Here is an 8,787-nt window from a genome sequence, read left to right as displayed (position 1 = left end):
AAATGTTTAAAGTAGGATGTTAGAGGATCCGTCAGTCAACTATAATACCTACGAGGATCCGTCAGTCAACTATAATACCTACGACTAGTCAACACAAGCCCAAACTAACCGAGGAATCTAACTGCACCACTAAAAAAAGTTGTACCTTGACCGGCTCCTTTAGACCCCAACAATTCTTTCCATTTCCATCCACGAATCCGACCATCATCACCACAACTGCATGAAATCACCTACATTAAAAAAAGAATCGGCATCTATGTTAGAACCAAAAGTCACACTGATTGAAGAAATTTATTACAAGATATTTTGGTTCTTTTTTTTTTTTGTGATAAGTACACAAGATAAGTGCCTCCCTTGTTTTACTTTCACTCTAAACAAAAACTTGAACTATCTTACATTTGTGCTAACTCACCTACAATTTTAAGGAATACATAAGAACCCAAAAATTTTTATAAGAACAAGTACCTCAATAATAGTGCATCCTCATCGGCCATAAAATTTAACAATCATAAGCAGGGCCCATCATGTCCTTGTACCAGCCAACTAGATTCAGCCACTGCACCAACGAACTAAACCAAATTCACCAAATAATTATCAATTCAAACCAAAAACTTACCTTCACACTCGAAAACATTGAGAAAACAGGAACTACTTGCCCGCGGAGCTCAAATCCTACCAAGATGAAGAAGCGAAAAAAAAAAAAAAGTTAATACTTTAGTCAATAAATTTTTTGCTTCTTCCAGTTAGAGTGAGATATTAGCTACGAGGCAAGAGGAGATGGAGTAAGAGGCGATAGTGCCGTCGCTAATACCGGCGACGATGAGGTCCGGATAAGAAATTATGGTTTGGATCGGTTCGGGGCGAATGCAGTACGGAAAAACAGTTCGGATTGGGATTCTCTCGTCCAGTAAATGGAGTCTCTGTATACGTCTTCGTCCCAGTTCCTGCAGTCCATCGCTGTTACCATCCTTACCAGAATATTTCGGTGTTTAGTGAATCAGGGTTTAGCTGAAACTCTTGACGAAGAACCGGGATTTTGGATAATTCGCGATTAGCGACATCGTTTCTGTAAGTCCGAACGGGGTTTGGGGCCCACAGTCTAAAGGTGTCTAACGGGCCGGGTTGACCTGGAACCGGACTGGCCCAGATCGGTTGAAAACGGAAACGGACCGGCACGGTTCATTAAGGGCCGGGTGGGCTGGGTAGGAGGGTAGAGGGGGTTGACCGTTTATTATTTTTACCGGTTAACCGGACCAGTTAAATCCGATCCAATGAATAGTGCCTCTAACCGGTTTGACCGGTCCGGCCCGGACCGGCCCAGACATGAATATACCATGAATATACCATTGATATACTATGAATATACCAATTTATTGTATACAATTAACATAGTTTAAAATTGTTGGAATTTAACATATATGTGTATATATTTAGGGTATAAAACTAAATGTTAAAATCATAGAATATGATGGTAACGTATTATTTTTAAAATATGCTATAAATGTGTTATGTGTATTTTAAGATTTAAGACAATTTGTGTTATTTTAAATAAATATTAGACGTGTATTTATGCTTAATTTTTTAGTTTGTAAGATTAATTTGAAGTATTATTAATTTATTATGCATAAAATATTTAGTTTTACTATTTTTGTTAATTTACTTTTTAAATGCAAACTTTAATTTTGTAATTTGAATAATAGTACACTCACTGAAACACAATTGATTTATAAGTGCAATTTTTCCCATCCTTCTTATATTCTTTATATTAAAACAAAAGTACTAATATAACTTACAGTAGTTATACAAATATTTAAAAAAAATTAAAAAAACCAACTAAACCCGGCCCGACCCCCTCAACCCGTAACCCGTACGGTTTATTTTTTACCCGGATTAACCCGAACCCGTTAAACCCGTTAAGAGCAAGCCCGGAACCGGCCTGGAACAAAACCCGTACGGGTCCAAATAATACTGGCCCGGACCGGCCCGGCCCACCCGGTTAACACTCATAGGCCGAACTAAAGGTGTCTAACGGGTCGGGTTGACCCGGAACCGGACCGGCCCAGAGGCGGTTAAAATTGGAACCGGACCGGCCCGGTTCATAAGGGGTCGGGTGGGCTGGGTAGGAGGGGTAGAGGGGTTGGACCGTTTATTATTTTTTACCGGTTAACCGGACCCGTTAAACTCGGTTCCAATGAATAGTGACTCTAACCAGTTTAACCGGCCCGGCGGACCGGCCCAGACCATGAATATAACATAATATATCATGAATATACCATTAATATACCATGAATATACTATGAATATACCAATTATTGTATACTAATTAACATAGTTTAAAATTGTTGGAATTTAACATATAATGTATATATTTAGGGTATAAAACAATAAATGTTAAAATAATAGATATGATGGTAACGTATTATTTTTAATATGCCATTATATGTGCTATGTGTTATTTTAAAGATTTAAGACAATTTGTGTTATTTAAATTATTAGACGTATTTATGTTTAATGTTTAGTTTGTTAGATTAATTTGAAGTATTATTAATTTATTATGCATAGGAAATTTAGTTTACTATTTTTGTTAATTTACTTTTTAAATGCAAACTTTAATTTTTGTAATTTTGGAATAAATGTAGCACTTGCAATTTATAAGCGCAATTTCCCCCATCCTTCTTGTATTCTTTATATTAATACAAAGTACTAATATAACTTACAGTAGTTATACAAAATATTAAAAAACACTAAACTCGGCCCGGCCCCCTCAACCAATAACCCATACGGTTTTATTTTTTACTCGGATTAACCCGAACCCGTTAAGAGCAAGCCCGGAACCGGCCTGGGACCAAACCCGTACTGGTCCAAATATACTGGCTCGTCCCGGCCCGGCCCGGCCCACTCGGTTACACCCATAGGACCAACTAAAGGTGTATAACGGGGCGAGGTTGACCGGAAACGGACCGGGCCCAGACCGGTTAAAACCGGAACCGGACCGGCCAGGTTCATAAGGGGTTCCGGGTGGGCTAGGTAGGAGGGGTAGAGGGGGTTGAACCGTTTATTATTTTTTACCGGTTAACCGGACCCGTTAAACCCGGTCCAATGAATAGTGCCTCTAGCCGGTTTAATCGGTCCGGCCCGGACCAGCCCAGACCATGAATATACCATAATATGCCATGAATATACCATTGATATACCATGAATATACTATAAATATACCAATTATTGTATATTAATTAACATAGTTTAAAATTGTTGGAATTTAACATATAGTGTATATATTTAGGGTATAATACTATAAATGTTAAAATCATAGAATATGATGGTAACGTATTATTTTTAAAATATGCTATATATGTGTTATTTTAAGATTCAAGACAATTTGTGTTATTTAAATTATTAGACGTATTTATGCTTAATGTTTTAGTTTGTTAGATTAATTTGAAGTATTATTAATTTATTATGCATAAAAATTTAGTTTTACTATTTTTTGTTAATTTACTTTTTAAATGCAAACTTTAATTTTGTAATTTGAAATAAATGTAGCACTTGCAATTTATAAGTGCAATTTTTCCCATCCTTCTTATATTCTTTATATTAAAACAAAGTACTAATATAACTTACAGTAGTTATACAAAATATTAAAGAAATTAAAAAAAACACTAAATCCGGCCCGGCCCGGCCCCCTCAACCCATAACCCGTACGGTTCATTTTTTACCCGGATTAACCCGAACCCGTTAAACCCGTTAAGAGAAAGCCCGGAACATGCCTAGAACCAAACCCGTACGGGTCCAAATAATACTGGCCCGGCCCGGCCCGGCCCACCCGGTTAACACTCATAGGCCGAACTAAAGGTGTCTAACGGGTCGGGTTGACCCGGAACCGGACCGGCCCAGACCGGTTAAAATCGGAACCCGACCGGCCCGGTTCATAAGGGGTCGAGTGGGCTGGGTAGGAGGGGTAGAGGGTATTATTTTTTTACCGTTTTACCGGACTCGTTAAACTCGGTCCAATGAATAGTGACTCTAACCGATTTAACCGGCCCGGCCCGGNAGGGGTAGAGGGGGTTGGACCGTTTATTATTTTTTACCGGTTAACCGGACCCGTTAAACTCGGTCCAATGAATAGTGACTCTAACCAGTTTAACCGGCCCGGACCGGACCGGCCCAGACCATGAATATAACATAATATATCATGAATATACCATTAATATACCATGAATATACTATGAATATACCAATTATTGTATACTAATTAACATAGTTTAAAATTGTTGGAATTTAACATATAGTGTATATATTTAGGGTATAAAACTATAAATGTTAAAATCATATAATATGATGGTAACGTATTATTTTCAAAATATGCTATATATGTGTTATTTTAAGATTTAAGACAATTTGTGTTATTTTAAATTATTAGACGTATTTATGCTTAATGTTTTAGTTTGTTAGATTAATTTGAAGTATTATTAATTTATTATGCATAAAAATTTAGTTTTACTATTTTTTGTTAATTTACTTTTTAAATGCAAACTTTAATTTTGTAATTTTGAAATAAATGTAGCACTTGCAATTTATAAGTGCAATTTTCCCCATATTTCTTGTATTCTTTATATTAATACAAAGTACTAATATGACTTACAGTAGTTATACAAAATATTAAAAAAAAATTAAAAAAACACTAAACCTGGCCCGGCCCCCTCAACCCGTAACCCGTACGGTTCATTTTTTACCTGGATTAACCCGAACCCGTTAAATCCATTAAGAGCAAGCCCGGAACTGGCCCGGAACCAAACCCATACGGGTCCAAATAATACTGGCCCGGCCCGGCCCGGCCCACCCGGTTAACACCCATAGGCCCAACTTAGTTCAGTTCAAAGCTTTCCCGATTTAACTGTTTCTTCTTACTTTATTATTTCGAAATTAAATTTGAGATAAGCATATTTTATATTGGTTGGGATAAAATCGCAATATAACTTGACCCTCAAAAATAGATAACAATTGAATTTTAAGGATACGTGATATAACTTGGTACAAATTAAGAAAATAGATTAATATTAAAACTGACGATAAGAGAATAAAAGCAAACCACACAAATTGAACAACCTTGGCCTTCGAGTTCGATTAGCGTCAAACCAAGAAATGCCTCTACTGATGTAAGAAGAGAATATTACGTATAACAAAATGATAAGAGCTAGAAATAACAATATATTGCTTTGTATTGCGTATTTCAATGTGTGTTACAAATGATAAGATCCCCCCGGTTATAGAGTAGGGGTATCCTACTCTTGATGCAACTCTATACAAGGTTAAAAAATCTCATGATTTGCTAATTAACCGGCCTCTCCCTGATACGTGCTGAGATTCCCGCCGATCTTCAATTGATTGCGGATGTTTCGGCCCTCTGTTATTTGGCTCGGCGAATTTCCCTCGATCTTGTTTGATCTCGATCTTGTTCGGTCCCGGGAACACGAGCTCGATGCTGTAACTTCGTACCTCATTTCGATATAACCCGAGATCGAGCTTTAACCAGTCACGTTTCAATCTCGATTGGCCACACAATAGACGAACCCAGTTTCGACCGTATACAGATAGTACCCTCATTTTCGGAGAGAAGATGACGAAAAACGATGTGAACTTTCACACCCCGTTTCGATAGATCATGACGTAAGCGACAAACAATTACTGAAACGTCTCGTAGGTCCAGTTACCAAGGCATTAAATGCTTGTCAGCCGTTGGTCGACCACTACGGGTTTTGAACCTTCATTAGCAGAATATAAATATCCAACCTTTCATTCATTCAAACTTTACGCTCAAAATCTATCTTGTTCTTCAAAAGATCTCTTCACTCACCAACTTTAGTACCCAAATTTCTTGGACCTTTTGCAAACCACCAAGTGTTAATTTCCTTTTCTTCATCGTTGTTCTAAAATGGTGAAAACTTCTAAGACTGTCCCACAAAAGGAGGCCGCTTCTTCATCACGACCCGTCGGCGACGGGAATGCGGTGGAACCACTCCTTGAAGAGTTCGTTCCCGGAGGGTGTTCAACCGGTGCTGATTTCAAGATCGAGAAAACTTCCTCGGTACCAAGTCGATGTGAGCCGGTCTCAGGGTATATATGTTCTATCACCAATGATCTCCTCCACAAGGTCAAAGAGGATTGAAACTGGGCCGATAAGCTCGTGGTGGTGCCTTCGTCTCGGGAAGGAATCATTACCCACGTGGAGGGTTTTTTGACTGTTTACAATTACCCTTTCATGTTGGGTCCCTTAGACCCGGTCAATATCGCCTTCTGCAAGAGGTACGAGCTGATCCTCGGTCAAATTCACCCCTCCTTCTGGAGGATAGGTATTCTTCTTTGTTTCTTTGTAAGAAAAATCGAGGGTTGCTTCATAATAGGCTATATAGTTGTTATTTATGCCGTAGTTACCCATGCTTTGTCGTTGTTTTGTAATGGAAGTTTCCAATAAAATGCTTGAATTGATGCTATTTGGTTTCGCAGGGAATACAAGATGTGAAGAAGGAAAAAATGAAGTGCTTGGAGGCAAGAACGTGAAGAAATCACCCACTCGAGAAGCACCCGAACGCAAAAGAGCAAATGAGAGAAGTGACACGGAGAAAGAAAAGATCTTCGGTGGTTCCCGCGGTCAGCGCCGCGGTCTCTACAGAAGTGGCAGTGGTCGCTCCGCGGTCGACGCCGCGCCTACGGGAGCTCGTGCACAGTTCAGAAAATTGAGGGGTCAAAGTGTCAACTCGGGAAAGCTTTTGTAAAATCCTTATAATATGTAGGGAACTCGCCCAAGGCTAGGTTAAGGCTTATTTTGGAGATTATTTTGCAAGAGAAACAAGTGTGAGAGATCACCCAAAACATCATTGTTCTTATTCTCTCTTATTTTTCTTGCAATTGACAATTATGAGTTTCTTCGTAGTTTATTTCCCCATTGTCATGAGTAGCTAAAAACCTTAATCTAAGGTTTTGGTGTAACCCGTTGGGAATAACTTGGTTGTTTTATCAATATAATTGGATTTGGTTGTTAATCTCTAATTGTTCATCTATGTTTTGATTGTGGATTAGTTGAAAGGGCCCTCGATTATCCGTTCCTATTTGTTATGTATCTTCTTGAGAGAGAGTGCATATTTAGGTGATTGTATGAACAACATCACTCCCGGAGTATAGACGAGAGTCATAACCGAGGGTTTAGGGGTTGGATTAGAGATAACAAAACCTCGGGTGCAATCTAAGTGAACCGTATTGTGAAATTAGCTAGCGTAGTTTGAGAGAGTGCGTCTAGTAGATTATTATAATTACTTGAGAAGCTAATGTGACTAATGTGACTCCTAATGTGAATTTGCATGACCCAAAGGCAGCCTAATGTGACTCCTGAAGCTATTAAGTTGCTCCTGTTCCCATTCTCAGTAACCGGGGCAGCTCAGACTTGGTTAAATTCGCTCCCAATTAACTCTATTACCACTTGGGAGGAATTAGTCAAGCAGTTCCTGAACAAGTTCTATCCACCTAACAAGACTGCACAGCAGATTGATGACATATTGCAGTATAGGCAGCATTCCACTGAGTCCTTGCAAGAAACTTGGGAGAGATTTAAAGGGATGCTTGTGAAGTGTCCTCATCATGGCATTCCAGACCAGATGCTCGGCCAGAGATTCTACATGGGTCTAGCTGACAACTTGAAAGCGAATGTGGATGCTTCAGCTGGAGGTGCGTTCTTAAGCAAAACATTCACCGAGTGCAAAATTCTCCTCGATAAGATGTCACAAAATGCGGGGTGGATGACTAGAGGTGCAACACTGGCACCCATAGTGCATTCAGTTCCTTTGCATCCCAATAATTCGCAGGAAGAGAACATGGCCACACTCCTGACCCAGATGAGCTTACTGACAAAGAAGATTGATGAGATGGGTACAAAACAGGTGCACATCGTTGATACAACGAATGGAGGACTATGTACACCGTGTATTAATCAGTCCTATGTGTGTTCATGGAGCAGCGATGGTGAAAATCAAGGGGTCCGGGAAGATATGAATTACGTAAACAATTATGGGGGCCAGAGACAAGGAGCACAGCAGTGGAGACTGCAGCAAAATCAGCAGTACATGCCTAATATGCAGCAGCCTGGGGGTATGCACCCTCAAAACCAATTAGTGCCAGTGCCTTATCAGAAACCACAGGGTTATCCACAGCAAAATCAGCAGCAATTAGTTTATCAACCACCCCTCAGCAGCAAGATAACAACATGGTGGAGATCAGGGGTATGCTTCAGCAACTCATTGGGACAAATAATAAAGTGCAGGAAAAATTGGCAGTGCATGATTCAGCCATAAAGAATATTGAGACACAGCTGGGTCAGCTGTCCATGGCTTTGAACAACCGTCCTCCGGGAACTTTACCCGCAGACACAAACATAAACCCCAAGGAGCAAAACCCGAATCAGCTGATGGCAGTCAGTCTCAGGAATGGTAGAGATTTATATAGAGAGCAGGAAATTGCACAAGCCAGCAAGAATATTACACCAGCCACCCCAGTTCAGTCAGAGGTAGAAGAACCGACAGAACTCACTGAAGTGGTGGTTGAGCAGAGTCAGGAGGAAAAAAGGCAAAGAAAAGGAGACCGAGCAAGTTGCAGAACAGGTGGCACCTCTTGTGCCAGAAAATCCTAACAAAGAGAAGCCAGCAAGCAATGCACAAAGGGTGATATCTGCACCCTTCCCTCAGAGACTGGTCAAACAAAAGAAGGCAGACCAATACAAAAAGTTCATGGAGATGCTGC

At 39.7% G+C, this 8,787-nt stretch overlaps 1 long non-coding RNA gene across 1 annotated transcript; it reads right to left on the bottom strand.

Annotated features, from left to right (window-relative positions):
- Positions 559-836, bottom strand: LOC109228502. The gene is made up of 3 exons (XR_002068390.1): positions 765-836; positions 653-672; positions 559-569 (listed from the first exon to the last, which is right to left on the bottom strand). It is a non-coding gene; the product is annotated as an uncharacterized LOC109228502 (long non-coding RNA).

Source organism: Nicotiana attenuata, chromosome 7 (assembly GCF_001879085.1).
Source record: "Nicotiana attenuata strain UT chromosome 7, NIATTr2, whole genome shotgun sequence".
NCBI lineage: Eukaryota > Viridiplantae > Streptophyta > Magnoliopsida > Solanales > Solanaceae > Nicotiana > Nicotiana attenuata.
Note: the sequence above shows the minus strand (reverse complement) of the source record. Positions and strands in the feature narration are given on the sequence as shown.